The following is a 25757-nucleotide window of genomic DNA, read 5'->3' on the forward strand; positions in this document are numbered from 1 at the left end:
CAAAACAGTATCAAACAAAATCTTTTTACTAACTCAACAATAATTACTCTGCTTGATAAAACTCAGTATTGGTGAGGATGCAGGGGAATACTGGCACTTTTATACACCACTAGTATAAGCTTTTTCTGTGGAAACTTGGTAATATTCATCAGTTTAAAACACATATTTTCTTTGCTCTAGCAATTCCACAGTCTGAAAACAATTTCATAAACATACTCACTTCTACATGCAATTACATATATTTGAGCATGTTGATTTCCATATTATTTATAATAGCAAAATAATTAAAATTATTCAGATGCCTATAAGTAGGGGACCAGATTTATAAATTATGGTGTATGGACCTCTGGAATACCATGCAGCTATTTAGAAGAATGTGGAAGATAAAAATGTACTGACTTAGAAAGATGTCCAAAATGTATTAAGTGAAAAAGTGAGGTAGAGACAGTAGGAATAAGAGGATGTTACCTGTTTAAAGGGCTTTTATGCACTGACATTTATACATATATGTCTGTCTACCTTTCTATCTATCTATCTATCTATCTATTGTACACTACCGATTTCTGGAAGGATATATGGCTTATGAAATGTTAATAGTAGCTTAGTAGCTTTTGAAGTGTACAACTCTAGGCTGAAGGAAGTGGAGAGAGAATTTTAGCTCTCATCGTATAGCCTCTGTAACGTTAAAAAATTTTTCTTTATAATCTTGTACATTGATATTAATTTAAAAATAAAGACTAACACTAAAAAGGCCCTTTTCGTAACTAACACTACCAGGCCCTTAGGTAGTGAGGTTAATGGCGGGAATTTCAGGCACCGATATATTGTCATATTTTAGGCCCTTTGGTGTCCCTTCAATTATATCATTTGCCATTCCTGCTGGCTGGGTGTGCCAAAGCATAGACGACAAACAGTACTCTGAGTTGAAAGTAAAAAAGTCATAAACCATTGTTCCTACCTCTTTGACTCCGAATTACCAAATCTTAAAAGTTTCCATCCTTGAGGAAATTATACTCCAGGGTATAATTGCAAAAGTACCCTGCTCTAATTTCAGTGGCACATGCTTACGTCACTATTAGACTCCTTCATTTTAATTTAGAATCACTGTGGAGGTGTTGGGAGTATAAGGGGTGATATGGGTGGGGAGATGGAAAGCACTGTCTTATGTAAGAGATGACAGTGGTCTTTCTTGGTCTCCTTGGGCCTTTAACACCTGTAGATGTCTATCTTTTGTTTTCCCATTTTTAAAAGTTCCACGATATGACACATCATCATAAGACCTCTGTGCCTAGATTTTGCAGGAAACAAGTATCACGAGTAGTGTGCTTACAATTGTTTTATCTACATTTAAAATTTAAGTCTGAGGTTTTAAATGTTCTTGAGTTTAGAAAACCTAGTTGATTACAAATGGGTCACTAATTTCTTGCTGATAAACACCCTACTGCTCTTCAGTGCAAATCTGTCATCTTCTGTGAAAATTCATCATTGTGACATGTATATTCTTTTTTTCTTTTTACTTGGTTTAACAGTATGTGAACTGGCTGTCACTTACCCAATTCTTTCTCACTAAATAAGAGTTCTTTAGTTTCCGTCTTAAATATAATTCAAAGTCATGTTTCAAGCCAATGGTAAACATTCAATGATAATACATGCCTGTCTGACTCACCACGTGTGTGCACACACACAGTCTATAGCAGGTAAGACCAGGATACCAACTTAAGCAGAATACCCAGCAGAGTCTGGAAGGAGACTACAAGGCCCAGAAAGGCAAAAGGCAGTCTTTGGATTGAGAAAAGATCACCATAACTTTAACCTTGACAGTGAATGGGTTTGGGGGGCTGTTGGCATGAAAATAAATCTTGGAGGCTTTTTAAAAGCAGCTAATCACCCACCTCCTTCATCTCCTTTCTGACTTTCTTGAGTCCCTGTAGAGATCCCTTCCCTTGGCCCTCTGGCAAATGAGAGCTCTTTGCTCCAGCTTGGCAGCACCATTTAAAAATAAAAATGTGCCCCGTGAGCCAGCAGTAACATCTCTAGGTATCTACTCTAGTAATCCCTTGATTGTGCCCAGGGGCTCACAGATAAGGATGTTCAGTGCTGGATGGCTTAGAATAGTCCCACAGTGGAAACAATCTCTAGGTCCAACAGAATGGAAATAGAGAAACTACAGCGAAATCATAAGAGGAGATGCCACACGGCACTTGAAAGGAATGACTGGATATGTGTCATTATGATAGATCTCCCAAACACATTTTGCACTGAAAAAAGGAAGTTGCAAGCAGTATGATACCATTACTGTCAAAAAAAAAAAGAATCCAAAACCGTATTATGTATTTTATAAAAATTATGAATATGTGTGTGCACACATGTGCACGGGTATTCTGTGTATGTCGAAGTAGGAGGCAAAACACTCTCATTACCTCTGAGACGTGGGGGATGGGACTGAATGTGAGCATATTGGTCAAAGGGGACGTCAGCTTTATTTGCAACACTCTCATTTTTAAAAGGAGGATTGAGTCATGTGTATTACTTGGGGAATTAAAAATAAGTTTAAATATTTAAAGAATTCTTAACATTCTGCCTTTAAACAAGGCCTGGATAAGGTAAGATAACATTCCCCAAACTGGGTTCTATGGAACATTTGTGCTCTGTTGGGGTCAGTAGGTTTTTATTGAGATTTAGTGTTATTAATCCAACAGAGGTCAGAGACCGAAACAGAATTAGCAGTGAACTCAGAGGGGGCAGAAAACTCTCAAATTTTCCTCCCATCTTTAATCCCTGCCAGGATGGCCCTGACGGCTCCAGCAGCTTCCCTTTCTTTTAACCGCATTAGAATATTTCTGTTAAACAAATACCTCTTTAGAGGTAAGGACTTAACTTCAGGCCTCTGTAAATAAGGGTGAGGGAGGTAAGAATGCATGTTGCCATCTACCTATAAATTGAGGTTTCTGAAACCTAGTAAACGTTCAAATCAGCCTGGCCGTGGCCTGTGTGCAATATTCAAAGAAAGGATGAGGCCTAACAGGACAGGGGCTGCCGTCTCTCTTGGTAAGCTCCGTCTCCTCCTCCCTGACTTCATCATGACCTAGGAAATCACGTCATCATGACAGTGTCGGTTAGGAGTGGTCTGGAACTGCTGGAGGAGATTGTGGGTAGTTGTTTTCATTTTGGATCGTTGTGAAAACCTTTCTGGGTCAGGATGTTCCGGGACTCTCAAGAAGGAGGTGGGGCACCATGAAGTCAATGCAGTTCCTTGATTCCCTGATTCTACTGGCCTTTGCATGCTGTATTTTTCATTTTCTTTCATGACCCCAGAATCCGGGGATGCCATGGCCACTTGGGAGAACGTGGCTTTAGAGCCACACGAACTCCCATCCTCTAGAAGCGAGGATGGGCAACACTGGGGAAAACGAAGTTAATATGTGTCTACACTGCAGGACTCCTCAGAGCTTTTGATAGATCAACTCCTATCATGACTCTCCAAGGGGGGAGGAGCAAATGTAGTGGGTTTCCACCTGCTTTTGACCTTTTCTCTCCTGGTTCCTTGCCTAGCCCTGCAGTGGGGAGCACCTCTGGAACACAGGTTGGTAAAAGGCAGAATCAGGAAGAATGACCTCATCTCAGTGAAAGTAAAGTTCCCAAATCGCCAACTAAAAACTGACGCTTCCTGGACTCAGTGGCTGGCTCTCACACTGATTCTAGCGAGGGAAGAGTTGAGACTGTGTGCCACTGTGCGAATAAGAACTTACAATTCTTCTTGTATAAGAGCCTGCTGTCGGGCTTCCCTGGTGGCGCAGTGGTTGAGAATCCGCCTGCCAATGCAGGGGTCACGGGTTCGAGCCCTGGTCTGGGAGGATCCCACGTGCAGCGGAGCAACTGGGCCCATGCGCCACAACTAATGAGCCTGCGCATCTGGAGCCTGTGCTCCACAACGGGAGAGGCCGCGATAGTGAGAGGCCCGCGCACCGCGATGAAGAGTGGCCCCCACTTGCCGCAACTAGAGAAAGCCCACGCACAGAAACGAAGACCCAACACAGCAAAAATAAATAAATTAATTAATAAACTCCTACCCCCAACATCTTTAACAACAACAAAAAAAGCCTGTTGTCGAGGCCAGCAGAAACGCCATGCCTTTGGTATGCATAGCTGTTGCCAATGTGGCTGGCACATGGCGGGCATGCAACACTGTACTCATAGCCTCTGACAGTGAGGTGAGAAGGTGTGTAAACAAAAGTGAGCAGCTCTGCCCCACTCAGGGGAGCGATTCACGGGTAGATCTAAAATTCAGGTTCGGGGGTTTTGTGGGCTTTGAGCAGAATTCAGTTTCTGCTCTTTCTCCATGTCTTGGAGGACACAGTGTCACCTTAGCCATGACTGGTGTCGGTCTGAGCTGTATGGAAGTCCGTGGTGACACATGACCAAAAAGACTGAGGAAATTACCCCATTACTTTAGGCTGAGCACCTATATTATCTTCAACTCCATAAAAATGGCCTTCTGCTAGCAGTAGAGCTCATCTAGTAACAGGATGGCTGTATAATCAAAAACGGTGATGCAAAGCAGAGGAGGACTGGGTCCTGAAGTCTACATGTGCTTGCTGACAATGAACAGCCCAGATAAAGTGTGACAGGCTGCGATTAACTTAAAGTGTCTAAATACGTCTGAACCCTGCAGAATAAAATACGTAAATCCCAGAATGGCCATCAGGGCAGTGGAAGCTTGTGAAGGGTTTCCAATGTCTGTTTTCTTTTATGGGTACTCTATGTTAGATGAAGTGCAGAGATGTGGTTCTAAGCAAAGGCTCTGCAGTCAGGGGCCTGAGGCCACATCCCAGGCCTGCTGTGTCCTAGCTGTGCATGCTTGGATACTTGGGCAGGAGTTTTGTGTGTACGTGTGTCTGCCTTACAACACAAACCCCCTGGCTTATTGTAAAAATGAAAAGGGTCAGTCTGAGAATCCAAGTACTTGGTACACAGTGCGTGCTCAGTAAATGAAAGATATCATTGCCACTGTGACCACCAACATCATCATCATCACCAAGCATGTCACCATATTTACAAGTAGATGCTTGGACAGGAGTACAAACTATAATGTTTGCTTTCTAGTCTGACAGAACCGTTAAATAGGTGTTCCAAACCTATCTAATCCTAGTCACCTATGGGAAAGCAGCTTTTTCCTTAATATGTTCCAGAAATAGTTTTGTTTTTTTTTAAAGGTTATGGTTTGGTGGTTTAGTTGGGTATGTGGTGGGGAGGACACAATTTTGTATTCACATGAACTCGGGCTTGAATTCCAGCTCTACTCCTAAGCAGGTAAGTGACCTCAGGCAATTGGCTTCACTGCTCTGAGCCTCAGTGGCCTTATCTGCAAAATGGGGATAACAGCTTCTGGGTTTCAGGGAGGATTAAGAGTCAGATAACATTTGAACGGCACCAGGCACATCCACTTTCCATCACTGTTAGTTCCCATTTCCAGGGGGACCTGGATGAGCTCATGGGAATTTTAAGGGAGCATTTTAAACTGCTTTAAAACACAAACACATGGCTCACAGGTGGCTGGATCTAGTATTTCAGCAATGCCAATGACACAACTAAATCATAACTCAGTTGATCCGAGCTGTGGGGGTCCCTTAACCCAGCAGAAAAACCCATAAGAACACAACAGAAACTTCTGAGAACACATAAGTCCTCTGCCCATACAAGGTATTATTATTAGAGGCTCATTCCTAAAACAGGCTAAATCTGTGACTGGGGTCCCTGCCAGAGTTGTTCTCCAGGTCATGGATGAAAACATCTGGGCTACATCCACAGACTGATTGCCTGGGTATTTTTTGCTTCCCTCATCACAGTCAAAATGCCTTCCTGGCACGTTTCCGCTGGTCTTGACTTCATTCCCACTCCAGGCATCATGGCAGCAGCATAACTTCAGGATGACGGTGTCTCAGGGCCTCTGCCTTCAGCATATCAGCTGCCAGCTGGTCTTCCTCGGGGCTCAGAGGGGCTTCTACTCCGGCCTGGCCAGCCTGACAGGGGAGGGATTGAGGAAGAGGGCAGCAAAGTGGAGGTGGCCTGTGGAGGAACCTCCTGTCTGAGGAGGGGTCTGGGGCAAGGGGCAGTTAATGTGCAAAAGGGGAAGGGCAGAACCAGCTGCCTTGAAGGACTGAGGGGGTCAAGGATGCTGCTGCAGCATTTGTAGTAGTAAAAATCTGGACCCAATCAGAATGCTTGTCAATAGGGGAATGGCTCACTAAGGAGGGATGCATCCCTGCTATTGTAGAATATTATCCAGCTCTTAGAGTTAGTGAGAGCTCTATCCCTTTACCCTGAGGAATGTCAGTGCTACAGGGAACACATGGCCCAGAGAAATGTATGTAAAAACAACCTCTGTATATGCACAAATAATGATGGTTTACATTTAGTATCTATTGTATGCCAGGGACCATGCTAAGTGCTTCTCATGTGTTAACTAATTTAAATCTCACAACCAACTCATATAAGTACTACTATTACTCTGATTCTACAGAAGAAAGATTCTAAGGCCTAGAGATGTCTGTGGACATACAGTTGCTAAGAGCGGAGCCAGAATTTTAATCTGGATGGCAGCCAGAGCTCTTGACCTCTTCCTGTACTGTTTCTCATATATGCTTGCGTGAGCAAAGAAAAAGCTAAGGAAGGATTTATATCAGGACCAGGCCATCCGCGGTTAACTGGAGGAGATAAGGAGAACATATTACCCAATAATATGGGAAAACTTTATGATTTTTTTCCTACTTTTATCTATGATTACTGCAAATATGAAAAAAATGGATGTTCACATGCACAAAGTTCAGAAGGGAACATAAACAAATGAAAACTTCTATTTGATAGGAAATCAGGCTATGGCAATTTAAACTTTGGGTTTCATTGATTATTTCAGTTTCGTTCTAGCAATAGAGTAATTTTTAAAGGGAGTAATCTATACGGTTATATTCATGGTATGTAGGCTGGTCATTCCTATTCTCAAAGTGTGGTCTCTGGACCAGCAGCATCAGCTTCAATTGGAAACGTGTGAGAAATGCAGATTCTCCGGGCTCACTCCAGAGCTATCAGAAACCTCAGGGGAGGGGCCCGGCAATCTGTGTTTTCACAAGTCTCCTAGGTGATTTTGATGCACCAAAATTTGTAAACCACTGCGTTAAACAAACAAAAGAACTAGCATACCATTCCAAGGCAGAGGAGGTATTAATGAAGGTGGTGTTTGCAGAAAAGACAGAGGGCTCCTCTTTGCTAGTTTATCCACTTGGCAGAATGTAATTCATTCTTTGGTCATCTCTGAAGGTGCTCAAATCATTTTAGCCAAGTCCAGCCTTTGACCAGGCATGGTCTCAAATGGTTCTGCCATTATTTTAGATGGGTCATTGCACCAAATGCATTGGGAGATTTCACAACATTCCCCTCACCCCCCTTCTGGGGCAGAGTCAAGACTAATAGTCACTGGGACTTCCCTGGTGGTCCAGTGGTTAAGAATCCACCTTCCAATGCAGGGTATGAAGGTTCGATCCCTGGTCGGGGAACTAAGATCCCACGCACTGTGGGGCAACTAGGCCTTCATGCCACAATTAGAGAAGCCCGCAGGCCACAACGAAAACCCGGTGGGGCCAAAAAACCCCCCCAAACCAAAAAAACCCAAAAAACTAATAGCCACTAACTAGTGGTGACCGGTTGTTAGCTGCTGCTGTTTCAGGTCATAGAATTGACTCTGGGGTTTGAATTTTTTAATTTGGTTGACCTCAGTGGTCAAATTAACTAGACACTTGGTCAGTTGATTAATTTCCCTTCCTTACAATGTGGAAATGGCCTTTTGACTGCGTTCTGTCTCCTATTGTGAAAGTAATAGATGCTTACTTTTAAAATTTCGGAAAAATACAAGTTAACTATAAAGAAGAAAAGGAAAGTCACCTGTAATTTTATAACACGGAGGTAACCACACTAACATCAACTCAATATTCAAGATATAGATTTCTAGGCGCTTATCAATGTGCACATATACTTTTAAAATAAAAATTTGATCATACTATCAATTGTCCTCTAACATGATTTTTTTCACATAACACAACACAGACATCTTTCCATGTCAACAAATACTGATCATTTACAATGACTGCAAGGTTATTCCATTGTATGGACAAAGTGTTTTAACTAGTTTCCATATGTATGCAAATCCTAATGTTACTTACATCCAAGATATGATTGTAATTTATATACATGTATTACAAAACACCGGTCTGATTATTTCTTCAGGGTAAATTATTAAAACTGGTGTTTCCAGTCCAAGGGATTTTTAAGGATATTGATATATATTGCTAAGTTGGCCTTCAGAAATGTCCTAATTTACACTCCTAACAAGTATATACAAAAGTGCCTGTTGCTCTAACCCCTTGGTAATATAGGGTGTTATCACTGTTTCCATTTTTGTCCTTCTAATAGGTCAAATGTGTTTCTTCATTGTTTTAACTCCCATTCTTTGATAACTTGTTAGGTAGACAAATTCTTATATTTCCTGGCCATTTATGATTTTATCTCCCTTTCTTTTACTGATTTTTCTATTGTGTCAGTCTTTCCTTCACATAGTACCATATTGATGAGGTGATTTTTCTGAATGACTTCCTTTAAAATGATAATCCACAATAGTATTTACTGACCAGTATGTAAGAAATAGATGCGGTAGTAGTAGTGATAATATCAGCTAGCCTTATTCTAAGTATGCTTAAGATATTAACAATTTAATCCTCACAACAACCTTACAAAAGTAGATGCTATTATTACACCCATCTTACAGCTGAGGAAAGTGAGATCCTGGTTGTAGTCCAGAGCGGGTGTTCCCAGGCGTGCAGCCTGTTCCCACAGACTTTGCCCTGAACCACCACACTTCACTACCAGTCTTTTCCCATCCCCACCTCTGTCCACATCACCGCCGTTGCCGCCTCGGCCGTGACCACCGCCACCACCACCATTTCTACTGCCTGTCATCACTGTCATCCTGTACTATTCACTGGGTACTTACTGGGTCATTCCAGTTTCTAAGTAAATGCTCTTTCTTTTGATTCAGCATTCTTTCAACTAATGTTGCCTTTGTTGAAGGCCTACTGTATCCTTGGCACTATTTTAGCTGCTGGAGATATAAAAGTAAACAAAACCAACAAAGTTCCTTGCCCTGATGAAGCTAACTCTTTTTTTTTTTTTTTTTTTTTTCTGTACGCGGGCCTCTCACTGCTGTGGCCTCTCCCGTTGCGGAGCACAGGCTCCGGACGCGCAGGCACAGTGGCCATGGCTCACGGGCCCAGCCGCTCCGCGGCACGTGGGATTCTCCCGGACCGGGGCACGAACCCGTGTCCCCTGCGTGGGATCCTCCCGGACCGGGGCACGAACTCGTGTCCCCTGCATCGGCAGGCGGACTCCCAACCACTGCGCCACCAAGAAAGCCCTGAAGCTAACTCTTTAGTGGGGAAGAAGGCAACAAAAATTAACTGTATAAAATTTGGTGTCTTAATAGGTGGTCTCAGTCAATCCCTATGGCAACCACATGAGGTGCTGTTATCACCCCCATTTTGTAGATTAGGAAACCTAAGCTAGAGAGATGGAGGATCTTGCCTAAGGTCACTGAGCTAAAAGTTGACTGAGCCTGTGCCTTCAGACTCTTTCTCCATTAACATTCTTGTATATCCATCTAATGGTGACAAGGGCACATCTGCCATGTGCCATGTTCCCAAACCATGCTCTCCTTTTGAAGATGAGGGAAGAGAGTTCTGTGAATGCAAATCATTTTTTGTGGTTTCTAGCCCCTCCCAAATTAATTCACTTCAGGATCATTTAGTCTCCTCTGTCAATCTCAAGAAAAACTACTGAAGCACATAGAATTATTTCAGTATGAATGAAAGACAAAGATGGGGGTACAGGAGGTATCACACACACATATGTATGCATGTGTATATATACCTACATAGACATACGTATATGTATATATACACATACACAGTATATGTATTTAATCTTTAGACACTTCCCTAGAGAACTGAAGACGTTTAATTGAAAGGGGAGGATGGTCAAAATCCCTCCCTACACATATTCTCTCTACCTCTCTCTTTCATTTATTTAAAAATGTATGTGAACTAGATGAACCTGTTTGGCTGTGTCTATTCAATTACTAGATTTAATTTCTGTTGTCCGACAGCTTTTCTTTTTAAAAATTAATTAATTAATTAATTAGGCTGCGTTGGGTCTTCATTGCTGCTCGCGGGCTTTCTCTAGTTGCAGTGAGCGAGGGATACTCTTCGTTGCAGTGCGTGGGCTTCTCATTGTGGTGGCTTCTTTTGTTGCGAAGCACGGGCTCTAAGTGCGAGGACTTCAGTAGTTGTGGCATGTGGGCTCAGTAGTTGTGGCTCGCAGGCTCTAGAGCACAGGCCCAGTAGTTGTGGTGCACGGGCTTCGTTGCTCAGTGGCACGTGGGATCTTCCTGGACCAGGGCTCGAACCCGTGTCCCCTGCATTGGCAGGCGGATTCTTAACCACTGTACCACCAGGGAAGTCTTGACAGCTTTTCAAAAGAAAGTAGCTTCACTGAATCCTCAGGACCCACACACAACACACATTAAAAACCAAATATAGGGGCTTCCCTGGTGGCACAGTGGTTGAGAGTCCGCCTGCTGATGCAGGGGACACGGGTTCGTGCCTCAGTCCGGGAAGATCCCACATGCCTCAGAGCAGCTAGGCCTGTGAGCCATGGCCACTGAGCCTGCATGTCCGGAGCCTGTGCTCCGCAACGGTAGAGGCCACAACGGTGAGAGACCCGCGTACTGCAAAAAAGCCTTTACTCTCCACTCCATAATTGAGTGGAAAGTAAAAGCAGTAAAAAGACAAACAGAATCAACAGTTGTTCCAAGAGTTCAACTACAAATTTAAAAATAATGTACTCATATTGGCTATGTTAAAATGTCCTTTTATATAAAATAAACTGGTTTATACCCAAGAAAGCCAAATAGTGCCTATTAATTGTCATTATTTATAAAATATTGAAAGTGCACAGGGAGACTCAGGGCCATGTAGAGGTTATATGGTCTCCCCATGGAAGTGTTCTACTTGTTTACAGATGAATTTAATGCCTGAGCAAGAAAGTCTGCCTGAGGATTCAACAATGGGGCATGGGTGTTTGAAAATATCAATATTTTCTGAAATTAGGTAAGTTTTATGGATTAATTTCAGTGCAAAGCAGAAATAGCCTAAGTTTTTTCTGATTATATAAAAGAAATATCCTATCCGTGTAAAACATTCAGACTACAATGAAAAGAACATGGAACAAATTAAAACATAGAAACTATCTTTAATCCTACTCTTGGAGATAATTTCTCACATTTTGCTATATTTCTATCCATCATCGTAGTAGGTTTTATGATCAGTTATAGTCTAATAATTTTGATGACCTAGTTAAAATGGATAAATTCCTATATAAATGATGAACTGCCAAAACCGGTACAGAGAAGAACTATAGAATTTGACTACATCAGTGTGTACTGAATAATTTGAAACAATAAACAAAGACTTGTCTTTCTCAAAAAACTTCAGGCCCAGATATATATTTTTTTCCCTTAATACTTAGCTATACTTTATTTTTATTTTTCCTCTTCAAGAAAGAAGAGCTAGTGAGAGCAGAAAGGAGACAAGAGACATTCATTTGGTAATTCAGTCAGACTGAGTTGCTAATGTAAGCCTTATGGAGGACCCTGAAGGAAAGCGTGAAATGAAGGGCACAGAGCAGCTCTGCTTGCACGTACTGTTATCCGCAGTCACTGTCCACTGAAGTGGACCGGCCGGTTAATTTACAGGGAAGGGACTCTTCCATGTGCAGGGTTATAACAGGATTTCAGCTATCAACAGCACTGGATTTAGAATCACAAACCTGAACTTAAACCCTACTCCTGCTATTTACTAGCTCTGTAAACTTATGCAAGCTCTTTTACCTCTGAGTCTGCTTTCTTATCTGGAATGAGAATTTTCCAGGATCTCCTGACTGGAACAGGAATTTTCCTGGGCTTTTAGAGGGATTAGATTGAAATCACAAAAGAAGAAACACTCCAGACAATACCTGATACATGATAGACATTGAATAAATATTAGGCTATTTTCTTCTTTCCCATTTTAATTAATAAAGTATAGCTTTTGAAAAATTCTTTCTGTAAGTTACACTTCTAACTACTTAGAGCATTGGCAGAGACAAAAATCTATTTAAATTACTTTATAACGATTTTCAATGCACTATCAATCACACACTATCCCAGTGAAAAGGGGTCTGACCTTTGCAATCTTCTAATCCAATTCCCTCATTTCACAGACAAGAGAATTGACACAGAGGTGTTAAGTGAGACACACGGGTACAGGGTAGCACAGTCAAGACCTGAAGCCAGGTCTATTGTCTCGAGTCCACAGTCTTCCCTGTTCAGGCCCAGATAGTTTTAATGGAAAGTTCTACAAAATTTTTAAGAAATATTAATTTCTGTCTCATACAAGTCTTTAGAAAATAGAAAAAGGGAAAAATCTATACAGATCACCTTACAAGGCTAGCCTAGCCTTATTCCAAAATTAGATAAGGACAACACATAAAAGAAAATAATAGGCCAATTTTACTTATTAACATGGATTTTAAAACCCTAAATAAAATATTAGCTAACATAACTGTAGTTTAAAAATAATACATTAAGGGGCTTCCCTGGTGGCGCAGTGGTTGAGAGTCCGCCTGCCGATGCAGGGGACATGGGTCCGTGCCCCGGTCCGGGAAGATCCCACATGCTGCGGAGCGGCTAGGCCCGTGAGCCATGGCCACTGAGCCTGCATGTCCGGAGCCTGTGCTCCGCAATGGGAGAGGCCACAACAGTGAGAGGCCTGCGTACCTCAAAAAAAACCCAACAAAACAAAACATTAAGATCAAGTAGAGTTTATCTCAGATATACAAGATGATTCAATAGAGAAAATTTATTTATATATGTTAGTGTATTAACATATTAATGGAGAAAAAATTGTATGATGATATAAATCAAGATAAAAATACGTTTGATAAGATACTATTCAAATGTATGATTAAAACTCTTAGCACTAGGAATAGCAGAAGATTTCCTTAACTTGATAAAGGTTATTTATACTAAGAACCTACAGTAAGTATTATACTAAATGTAGAAACTTAAGATTTATTCTCTTTAAAGAAAAAGTAAGATAAGGATGCTTACTATTATCATTAGAAGTCTTGGCTAAAGAAAAAGAAGCTAAAGACAAAGAAATAATAAGAATGGGTTAGAAAGGGTGGTAGATTATATTCTTGCTCACAATTATTTACTATCCTCTTTTTTTTGTTTGCTTTTTAACATCTTTATTGGAGTATAATTGCTTTACAGTGGTGTGTTAGTTTCTGCTTTACAACAAAGTGAATCACTTATACATATACGTATGTTCCCATATCTCTTCCCTCTTCCGTCTCCCTCCCTCCCACCTTCCCTATCCCACCCCTCTAGGTGGTCACAAACCACCTAGCTGATCTCCCTGTGCCATGCGGCTGCTTCCCACTAGCTATCCACCCTACATTTGGTAGTGTATATATGTCCATGCCACTATCACACTTCGTCACAGCTTACCCTTCCCCCTCCCCATATCCTCAACTCCATGCTCTAGTAGGTCTGTGTTTTATTCCCGTCCTACCCCTAGGCTCTTCATGACATTTTTTTTCCCTTAGATTCCATATATATGTATTAGCATATGGTATTTGTTTTTCTCCTTTTGACCTACTTCACTCTGTATGACAGACTCCAGGTCCATCCACCTCAACACAAATAACTCAGTTTCATTTCTTTTTATGGCTGAGTAATATTCCGTTGTATATATGTGCCACATCTTCTTTATCCATTCATCTGTTGATGGACACTTAGGTTGCTTCCATGCCCTGGCTATTGTAAATATAGCTGCAACGAACATTTTGGTACATGACTCTCTTTGAATTATGGTTTTCTCAGGGTATACGCCCAGTAGTGGGATTGCTGGGTCGTATGGTAGTTCTATTTGTAGTTTTTTAAGGAACCTCCATACTGTTCTCCATAGTGACTGTATCAATTTACAGCCATATAATTTGCCATATTATTCTCAGCCATATAATTTGCAGAGCCTTCCTCTGGAGGAGGAAACTTTAAACCCTGTTGTCATCAGGCTTGACCATGGGATTTATTTTTGCCAATGAATATGAATGGATTTGGCACTATGCCAGTTTTGAGCAGAAGCTTCAACAGTCATCATGTGGATTAACTGGCTACCTTGTGCTTTTCCTCTGCTATAAGAATGGCATGTTGCTGATTAGGGCAGAGCTGTAGCCAACAGCTGTAGAAGTGAGAAATAAATTTTTGCTGTTTTAAGTCATTGAGATTTGGGATTGTTTGTTATCATAGCATAACTTAGTGAGAGCTGACTAACAGACAATGTAAGAGACAGAATTATCTTTATTTGCATATGATATGATCATTTATCCAGAAAAACCAACAGATTCAAAAGACAGACTATTAGAACCAGCAAGAGAATTAAGTAAGATGAGTGACTATGAGATCAATTTTTAGCACTAACAACCAATCAGAAAATATAAAAAATAATAATATATAATTCCCACTATCAAGAAATCTATTAAACATCTAAGACTTAATTATATTAATTAAATAATGTACAAGGTATATACAGAGAAAACAGAAAACTTCAAAATACTAATAAAGTATGTAAAAGATGATCTGAATAAATGAAGAAAATCCTATGCTTTTGGATGAGACAACTTAATATTATACTATACTGACATCAATTCTCCCATTTAAATGATAAATTCAATACAACTCCAAAAAAATTCTACTTAGATTTTTTTGAGGGACATAACGACTTACTTTAAAATTTATTTGGAGGAATAAGAGTTTATGAATAGCTAAGTCAAGCTTGAAGAACATGAATAGAAAGGGAGCTTGCCCTACTAGATATAGAAATACACAACAAAGCCATAGTAACAGAAAGAGTGGTGCATTGGTAAAACAAAAAAATACCAAAACAACCAAAAACAAAAACAAAAGCAAAAACCAGATAAATAGGCCTATAAAATAGGACAGAGAGTTCAGATACTGATATTATGTATATGTGGAAAACTAAATATGATGAAAAGGATATCACAAGTCAGTACCTAGAAGGTTACATTGGGAAAATTGGCTCACTGTAAAGACAGAAATAAAACTGGATCTTTGCTTCATATATCATACAAATGTGGATTTCACATGGATTAAAGATCTAAGAGAAAAAGGTACAACTATAAAGTTAGTGGAGCATAATGTAGAAGAATATCTTGGTGACCTAAGGGCAGGGAAAAGCTTTTCAAAAAATGTTTTCCAAAGCACAAATCATAAGGCAACGTACTGATGACTTTGAGTTCATTTACATTAAGGCTTCCTGTTCAAAGAAGACACCATGGACACATTTATTACACGGAAGGCAATATGAGAAAAATACTCAAAATGTCTAAACCCCACTACATGAATAACACAAGTAACTTCTACAAATTAACAAAGGAAAGGCATCGACCCCAGTAGAAAAGTAAGCAAAGGATTCAAAAAGGCAATGAACAGGAGAGGAAACTTGAATTACTACTACACAAGTGAAGAGAAGTAATGCCTCAAATCATTAGTAATCTGAGAAATTTTAAAGAGATTGCATTGAATCTACAGATGCCTTTGGGTCATATGGACTTTTTAACAATATTAATTCTTCTGGAATATCTTTCCATTTGTTTGCATCTTCTTCAACTTCTTTCATCAAAGTCTAGTAGTTTTCATTGTACAGATTTTTCACTTTGTTGGTTAAATTTATTCCTAAGTATTTTATTGATTTTGATGCTATTGTGAATGGGGTTATTTTCGTTATTTGTTTTACTTTGTATTTCATTGTTAGTATGTAAAAATGCAACTTCTTTGCATATATTGATTTTATTTTTAATTAATTTATTCTTTCTTTCTTTCTTTCATTTTTTTTTTTAATGAAGAGCAAAACCACATTAACACACCAGTGTAATAAATCACCTGCCCTGATTTTCTCTGGGCTGAGTACTTGGATGTCTCTCTCTCTCTCTCTCTCTCTCTTTTTTAATAGATCTTTATTGGAGTATAATTGCTTCACTATACTGTGTTAGTTTCTGTTGCACAACAAAGCAAATCAGACATAGGCATACACATGTCCCCATATCCCCTTCCTCTTGAGCTTCCCTCCCATCATCCCGATCCCACCCCTCTAGGTCATTGCAAAGCACCGAGCTGATCTCCCTGTGCTATGCTGCTGCTTCCCACCAGCCAACTATTTTACATTTGGTAGTGTACATATGTTGATGTTACTCTCACTTCATCTCAGCTTCCCCTTCCCACCCCAAGTCCTCAAGCCCATTCTCTATGTCTACCTCTTTATTCCTGTCCTGCAACTAGGTTCATCAGCCATTTTTTTTTTTAAGATTCCATATATATGTGTTAGCGTACGGTATTTGTTTTTCTCTTTCTGACTTCACTGTATGACAGACTCTAGGTCCATCCACCTCAATACAAATAACTCAATTTCATTTCTTTTTATGGCTGAGTAATATTCCATTGTATACATGTGCCACATCTTCTTTACCCATTCATCGGTCAGTGGACACTTAGGCTGCTTCCATGTCCTGGCTATTATAAATAGTGCTGCAATGAAGATTGGGGTACATGTCTCTTTTTGAATTATGGTTGTCTCCAGGTATATGCCCGGTAGTGGGATTGCTGGGTCATATGGCAGTTCTACTTTTAGTTTTTTAAGGATCCTCCATACTGTTTTCCATAGTGGTTGTATCAATTTACAGTCCCACCAACAGTGCAGGAGCATTCCCTTTCACCACACCCTTTCCAGAATTTATTGTTTCTAGATTTTTTTATAATAGACATTCTGACCAGCTAGAGGTGATACCTCATTGTAGTTCTGATTTGCATTTCTCTAATAATTAGTGATGTTGAGCACCTTTTCATGTGCCTCTTGGCTGTCTGTATGTCTTCCTTGGTGAAATGTCTATTTAGGTCTTCCGCCCATCTTTTAACTGGCTTGTTTGTTTTTTTGATATTGAGCTCCATGAGCTGTTTGTATATTTTGGAGATCAATCATTTGTCTGTTGTTACATTTGCAAATATTTTCTCCCATTCTGAGGGTTATCTTTTTGTCTTGTTTATGATTTCCTTTGCTGTGCAAAAGCTTTTAAGTTTAATTGTCCCAGTTGTTTATTTTTGTTTTTATTTCCATTACTCTAGGAGGTGGGTCAAAAAAGATCTTGCTGTGGTTTATGTCAAAGAGTGTTTTTTCTGTTTTCCTCTAAGAGTTTTATAGTGTCTGAGAAATATTCCATGTTCTTGGACTGGAAGAATCAATACTATGAAAATGACTATACCACCCAATGCAATCTATAGATTCAGTGCAATCCCTATCAAACTACCAATGGCATTCTTCACAGAATTACAACAAAAAATTTTACAGTTCCTATGGAAACACAAAAGACCCTGAACAGCCAAAGCAATCTTGAGAAAGAAAAACAGAGTTGGAGTAATCAGACTCTCTGGTTTCAAACTATACCACAAAGCTACAGTAATCAAGACAGTATGGTACTGGCATAAAAATAGAAATATAGATCAATGGTACAGGACAGAATGCCCAGAGATAAACCCATGCACATATGGGCACCTAATTTATGACAAAGGAGGCAAGAATATACAAAGGAGAAAAGACAGCCTCTTCAATAACTGCTGCTGAAAAAACTGGACAGCAACATGTAAAAGAATGGAATTAGAACATTCTTTAACACCATACACAAAAATAAACTCCAAATGTGCATTTTATATTTTATATTCCACAACTTTATTAAATTCATTGTTTAGTTTTGACAGTTTTTTGGTTGAGTCTTTAGGATTTTCTGTATTTAAGATTATATCATCTTCAACGAAAGACAATTTTATTTCTTCCTTTCCAATTTGGATGCCTTTTATTTCTTTTTCTTGACTGACTGCCCTAACTAGGACTTCCAATACTATGTTGATTAAGAATGAACATAGTGGGCACACTTGTCTATTATTGATCTTAAAAGAAAAAGCTTACAAGCTTTCACCAATGAGTATGATATTAGCTGTGGTTTTGTCATATATGGTCTTTATTATGTTAAGGTGTGTTCCTTCTATACACAATTTGTGGAGAAAAACAAAGCTGGAGGCATCATACATCCTGATTTCAAACTATACTATCAATACAAAGCTATAGTAATCAAAACACTATGGTACTGGCATAAAATTAGGTGCATAGAACAAGAGAATAGAATAGAGAGCCCCAAAATAAACCCCCACATATATGGATAAACTAATATTTGACAAGGGAGGCAAGAATACTCAATGGGAAATTATAGTCTCTTCAATAAATGATGTTGGGAAAACTGGATAACCACATGCAGAAAAATGAAATTAAACACCTTCTTACACACTCACCAAAATTAACTCAAAGTGGATTAAAGACTTAACTATAACTCTTAGAAGAAAATATAGGGTAAAAGCTCCTTGACATTGACCTTGGCAATGATTGTTTTGATATGACACCAAAAACTCAGACAACAAAAGCAAGAATTAACAAGTGGGACTACATCAAAGTAAAAAGCTTCTCTACAGCAAATAAAACAATCAACAAAATGAATAGGTAACCTATAGAAGGGGAGAAAATATTGCAAGCTATATATCTGGCAAGAGATTAATACCCAAAATATAGAAAAAACTCATACAATTCACTAACATAAAAACAAATAAACCGATGAAAAAAATGGGCAGAGGAACTAAACAGACATTTTTCCAAAGAAGACATACAAATGGCCAACAGATACATGGAAAGGTACACAATATCACTAATCATCAGAGAACTGCAAATCAAAACCACAATGAGATATCACCTCACACCTGTTATTATCAAAAAGATAAAGAGAACAAGGTTTGGTGAGGGTGTGGAGAAAAGGGAACCATTGTATAGCTTTGGTGGGAATGTAAATTGGTACAGCCACTGTGGAAAATAGTATGGAGGTTCCTCAAAAAAATTAAAAGTAGAAGTACCATGTGATCTAGTAATCCTACTTCTGGGTATATATGCAAAGGAAATGAAAACAGGATATCAAAAAGATATCTGCACTCCCATGTTTATTGCAGCATTATTCACAGTAGTCAAGATATGGAAACAACCTAGGTGTCCATCAATGGAGGAATGGATAAAAAAGGTATGGTATAAATGTATACACACACACACACAATGGAATATTATTCAGTCATGAGAAAGTAGAAAATCCTGCCATTTGTGACAATCTGCATGGAATTTGAGGGTATTATGCTAAATGAGAGAAGTCAGACAAGAGAAAGACAAATACTGTATATCACTTATATGTGGAATCTGAAAAAGCTGAACTCAGAGAGAGTTGAATGGTGGTTACCAGGGGCTTGGTGTGAGGGAATTGGGAAGATGTTGGTCAAGGGGTATAAAGGTGAATAAATTCTGGAAATCTAATGCATAGTATTGTGATTACAGCTAACCATACTGTATTATGTACTTCAAAGTTGCTAACAGACTAGATCTTAAATGTTCTCACCATAAGAAAGCAATGACACAGGGAGGGGGAAGGGTAAACTGGGACAAAGTGAGAGAGGGGCATGGACATACATACATTACCAAACGTAAAATAGATAGCTAGTGGGAAGCAGCCACATAGCACAGGGAGATCAGCTCAGTGCTTTGTGATCACCTAGAGGGGTGGGATAGGGAGGGTGGGAGGGAGATGCAAGAGGGAGGAGATATGGGGATATATGTATATGTATAGCTGATTCACTTTGTTATAAAGCAGAAACGAACACACTATTGTAAAGCAATTATATCCCAATAAAGATGTTAAAAAGAAAAAGGAATGATAACTATGTGACATGATGGAGGTGTTAGCTAACACTATGATGGTGATCATATTGTAATATAAAGGTAACAAATCCACGTGTTGTATACCTTAAACTTACAGAATGTTATATGTCAATTTAAAAATAGGATAGACTTTTGGATGATACTGAAAGATGCTGAAGGAAGATGATACATTTCACTCATGTGGCTTAATCTTAGCAGTCTAAAAACAACGATGTCTGCAATGAATTTTCTGGGCATGCCTCACAAGAGCTGCTTCTACTCAAGAAGATAACAATAGCTTCAAAGGATATAAGCTCATGAGAAGGGAAATGTTTGACAGCTTGGGCTGGTTACTCTTCGTAATAATGATAGCACATGGCGTTGGAACAGAGCTTTACACTTAAACTGCTAGCACAGCCACTGTCCCATTTGATCCTCACAACAGCCAAATGACAATGGTCAGGGAAGTGACATTATCACCTCCTTAAAAATGAGGAAATTGAGGCTCTAAAGATTTAAGAGATTTCCCCAATTTCACAGCAGTATCTTCCTGGGAACTCCAAGTTCAGGAAGTATGTTGAGTATCTGCTCAATTACCAGTTTGATATTTTGCAAAGGTAGTAGAAATACTTCACTTGCTATATGGTTAAACAGGAGAATGCAGCTGGCCTTCCATTAAAATTGGAGGTACAAAGTACTATCAAAACAGAGGGCAGAAATGGATCACAATGAGGGGCGTGGGAGAGTAGGGAAAGCAATTTGAATTGGAATTTCAGGTCCAGGAAACTGTTAATAGGCAGAGATGGAGGGAAGAGGCGGGATGGGATGGTATGACAGCCCAAGAGGTCAGAGGTGGGGCATCTGAAGGCGTTTTCAGCAAATCCCTGTTGAGCTGGTATCGCTGTGGATAGTAGGGTCCTTTGAATGTCACATACCTTTTCCTATTCCCACTCAGGTTCCCCCTGCTTTGCAAACACGGCTTATTCGCTCTCCCTCCTTGCTATCCTGGAAAATACCTATTCATCCTCAAGAGTAAGCACAGGTGTCTCCCACTTTGAATGCGCCCTTTTCTGATCCTTCCAAACATGATGCATCCTTGTCATTGTATCTAAACACACCTCCGCTGCACTTGTCCCGCAGTATGACATCCATTTGCTTGGGTATCAGTTTCTTCCACCAGCCTGTTGGCAGAGTAGGAGCATCATGTCTTATTAGCCTTTTTATTTCCACTGCCCAGCAGAGTGCCTAGCACACTGTAAGCACTTAATAAAATATCCTTAAATAGATTGCTAATTTTCTAGATAAAGCTTTACACATCCATTGTAGGATTTGTTCCTCAATACCTTACATTTTAGAACCTATTATAGTGGTATCTTTTTAAAAATATAAATTTTCTACCTGCTTATAGCTGGTAACTAGATTTGCAATTGACTTTGGTATATTGATCCTATATCCAGTAATATTGCTAAGCTCTCCATGAACTTCAAGAATTTCTCTGTAGATGTTTTTGTGCTGTCCATGTAGATAATTATATCAGTTGTGAGTTTTATTTCTTATTTTCAGTGCTCATATGTTTTCTTTTTCTCTTCTTGCTATTCTGGCTAGGATCTCCAATATGCTGTTGAACACAAGTGGTGATGGAGGGCATCTTGTCTTGATCCTGATTTTAATAGGAACGCGTGCTGTGTTTCTCAGCTGAATATGACGGTGGCTCCAAGTTTTCTATAGATAGCATTTATCAGGTTAAGATTGCTCCTTCCCATTCCTAGTTTGCTAAGAGAGTTTATCATGTATGGTTGTTGAATTTTCTTAAATCCTTTTTTAAAAAAAATCTATTGCAATGATCACTTTTTTCCTCCTTTCACTGGATGGTGGTGGTGAGCTACATTCATAGATTTTTGTATATTGGAACTAAATTTGCATATTGGGAATAAGCCCCAAACCCAAGTTATGAGTTATGTCTTTTTATACATTGCTTAATTTGGTATCCTAATATATTGCTTAGGATTTTTTTGTATCTATGTTCATGAATGAGATTGAAGGGTAATTTTCCCTTCTATTTTTTATTGTCAGTTTTCTCTATCAAGGTTACATGAGCCTCTAAAATGAATTGGAGTGTCTCCCCTTCCAGCATTTTCTTCCCCCCTATTTTCTGAATAGTTTGTTTATGGTTGAGATGATCCGTTCCTTGAATGTTTGATAGAACTTATCTGTAAAACTGTCTGGATCCTATGTAAACTTCAAGGAAGTTTTGTAACTACTGATTGATTTTAATTAATGGTGATAGCACCATTTAAGTTTTCTACTTTTTCTAGGATTGGTTTGGGCAATTTTCATAGTCCATTTTATATACGTTTTCAAATTTGTTGATATAATGCAGTTTATGATATTTTCTCACCTTGTTTATTTTGAGCATCTTTACAGCTTTGTTGCATAATTTAAATGCAATAAATTCATCCATTTAAAGTGTAAAAGTTCAACAAGGTTTGGTAAATATGTTCAATCATGCAAATGACGCTACAGTATGCTCTAGAATACTTCCATCATCTCAAAAAAATTCTCATACCCTACAGTGTTCAATCCCTGCCCCTATGCAACCATATAACTCTTCTGCCTCTATACTTTTACCCTTTTCAGAATTTAATATAAATGGAATCATATGACATTTAGTCTTTTGTACATTACTTCCTTCAATTAACATAATGTGTTTGAGATTCATCCATGTTATTGTGTCAGTAGTTTATGTCTCTTTACTGTTAAGTAGTATTCCATTGTATGAACATACCACATTTTGTTAAATCCATTCTCCAATTGACAGGCATTTGGGTTGCTTCCACTTTTTGGCTGTTATGTATAATGACTGCTATGAACATTGTGTACAAATCTTTGTGTGAACATATGATTTCATTTCTTTTAGGTAGATATTGAGCAGTGGAATTCCTCGGTCATATAGAAAGTATATGCTTAATTTTTTCAGAAACTTTCAAAGTGTTCTTCAAAGTATCTGTGCCGTTTTGTATTTGCATTAGTAATATATCAGAGTTCCAGTTGCTCCACATACTTCTCAACACTTGGTATCATCAGTTTTGTTTTGTTTTTTTTTTTTTAACAAACTTAAAGAATTTTAGCCATCCTAGTATATGTGTAGGCATATCTCACTGTGGTTTTGATGACCAATGATATTGAGTATAATTACCTATACTTGTTCATGTATCTTCTTTTGCAAGTCTTGTTCAAATGATTTTCCTATTATTTATGCATGTGCCCATTTAAATTTTTTAATAGGTTGTTTGTTTTCTTGTTATTCAATTTAAGAGTCCTTTATATATGTTTCAGATCAAATCTTTTGCCAGACTCTATTATCTTTTTAATGCCTGCACCATATGTTTTTTTGCATTTCTAATATTATTTATATATGCCTTCTTTCATTTTTACCTTGATCTAGCTTGCCAATTATTTATTGTATTGTAAATTTTATTAGTCCTTTCAAAGAGCTAACTTTTGGTCTTGTTTATCTTCTCTATTGCATGTTTTTTATTTTATTGATTTCTACTCACATCGTTATTATTTCCTTCCTTCTACTATACTTTTCAAAATTTTCCTTACAACCAAAGTAGATACTTAGCTAGATCATTTACAACCTTTAAATTTTTCTAATCTAAGCATTACATTTCCCCTTGATTGCTACTTTAACAGTAGCAGCACATATATTATTGCTGTAAAAGATTTTAATTCCATCCTGACTTAAAAACTTTACAAATTAGACAATTTCTCTTTGCTTTCAGTTTTGCAGTGTCCACTATATGTCTAAGCATGCATTATTTCTTTTCGTTTGTTCTTTTTCCTCCTCCTTCATCTTTCTCCCGCTAAATCATGCTTAAAGTTTTTGAAGTTGAGTGTTTCAATAATTCTGGAAAATTCTAAGCCATTTTCCTCATCAAATATTTCCATTATGTCTATGATCTCCTTCTGTAACTCCAATCAAATGTATATATAGATTTTACCACTGTTTCCTTTGTCTCTTATCTTCTTTTTATAGCCCTTTCTCTTTGTGCTTCTTTCTGGAATTATTCTTCTGTTCCATTTTCCAGTTCATTAATTGTCTCTTTAGTTATGTCTAATCTGTTTTTTAATCCCTCCATTGAATTTCTAATTTTAATATTTTCATTTATAGAAAATATGTTTGGTTCCTTTTTTATGTCTGCCTAATCAATTTTGATAGTTTATTATTTCTTTGTTATAACTTCAGTAGTATTTTTGTTTAGATATTTATTCAAATATTTTTATTTCTGTAGCTGATACATTGATTGCAAGTAGACTTTTTGATTTATCTGATTCTGTAATTTGTAATTTTACCATCTTTCACTAATGGTGGCTTACTTCCCATGTATTTATAAACTTTTGATGGGGCTCTCATTTTTTTTTTTTTTTTTTTTTTTTGCAAACTTTATCTGTGAGATATTTTTGGTTCTGTTTTGAAAATATATTATTTGCAAGAAGATTTCTGTTGGCAGAAGCTGGCTTCTGGGGAAACCCCTGACCCCATACCACTTTAAATTTTCTCCTTTTTTTTTGCCACATAGGTTTTATGAATTATGGTCCCAAATCTGTGGGACTGCAGTACTATATTTAGAAATTCTCAGAAGAACTCTATTTTTTCATATGCCACCTAAGGCTTTAACCCAAATTGGCTCCATCTCCACAATCTCCTTCTGGATTCTGGAGATCTTTTTTTAAAATAATGAAGCATCATCTATGAGTCTCATGATCTAGGGTCCTACTCTGCTTACCTCTCGAAATTTGCCTCTATCTTCTAGATTCAAGTCCTTTTAAAATCCAAATTTGAATTCGCCAGGAATTGGCAGATAATCCCATGGCAAATGCCACTCCAGTGCTTACTTTGCCTTCTAGGCTTATATTTTTAGCCTTCAAGGAATTCCTTTACATTTATGCCAGCTCAACATACATTTGTGGGTGTGTGTGTCCATCACCTTTAGATGTCCTGTTACAGGAAGGGGTTACCTAAATATGTAGTCCACCTTTGACTAGAAATGGAAGTTTTCACTTGGATGGTTTTACAGTTGTTTGGGGGTGTTTAATCCAGAGTTCCACCTGATCATGCCTTACTCAAAGGCCTCCAGTGACTTTCCATCATATTTAGAATGGTATCCAAAGTCCTCACCATGGTCTGTGAGGCTTGGCAAAATCCAACTTCTTGCTGCTCCTCCAACCCCATATTCTCTCACTTCCTCCTCATTCAAACATACTGGCTTCCTTACTGCCTTGAGTATGGCCAAGGATGCTCCTGCCACAGGGCCTTTGCCCTTGTTCTCCCATCCACCTGGAACTCTCTCTAGATATTCGTATGCCTTGCACTCTCATTCCATTTTGGTGTCTTACCTAATTACACCTCTTCTGAGATGCCTTCTACTTCTGCATCTCTTATCACTCATTATTCTTTATCCCCTTTCTCTAATTTCTTTTTCTTCACAGTACACGCCATTATATATCTACTTATTTGTGCATCTGCTTTTGCTTTTTTGGAAGTAATCACTATGAAAGTGTGTCTGTGTTGTTCACCACTGACTTCCCAGTGCCTGGAACAGTACTGCACACAAATAGGTACTCAAATATTTGCTGAATCAACAGATGAATATCACTATCATTTTAATAAAAAATTGAGTCGTTCTCTTTTAGAAAGGGAGCTATATTCTGGGGCATGTGGCTTTGAAACTAACACTAAAAGAATATCATGTAACACAT

The 25757-nt window shown here is 38.6% G+C and overlaps 1 protein-coding gene across 3 annotated transcripts in view; it reads right to left on the bottom strand.

Moving 5' to 3' along the window:
- The window catches only part of NR3C1 (nuclear receptor subfamily 3 group C member 1), a 740177-nt gene that overhangs the window by 268728 nt on the left and 445692 nt on the right, over positions 1 to 25757 (bottom strand). The gene's annotated exons all lie outside the window — the stretch shown is intronic.

This window comes from Kogia breviceps, chromosome 4 (assembly GCF_026419965.1).
Source record: "Kogia breviceps isolate mKogBre1 chromosome 4, mKogBre1 haplotype 1, whole genome shotgun sequence".
Lineage (NCBI taxonomy): Eukaryota > Metazoa > Chordata > Mammalia > Artiodactyla > Physeteridae > Kogia > Kogia breviceps.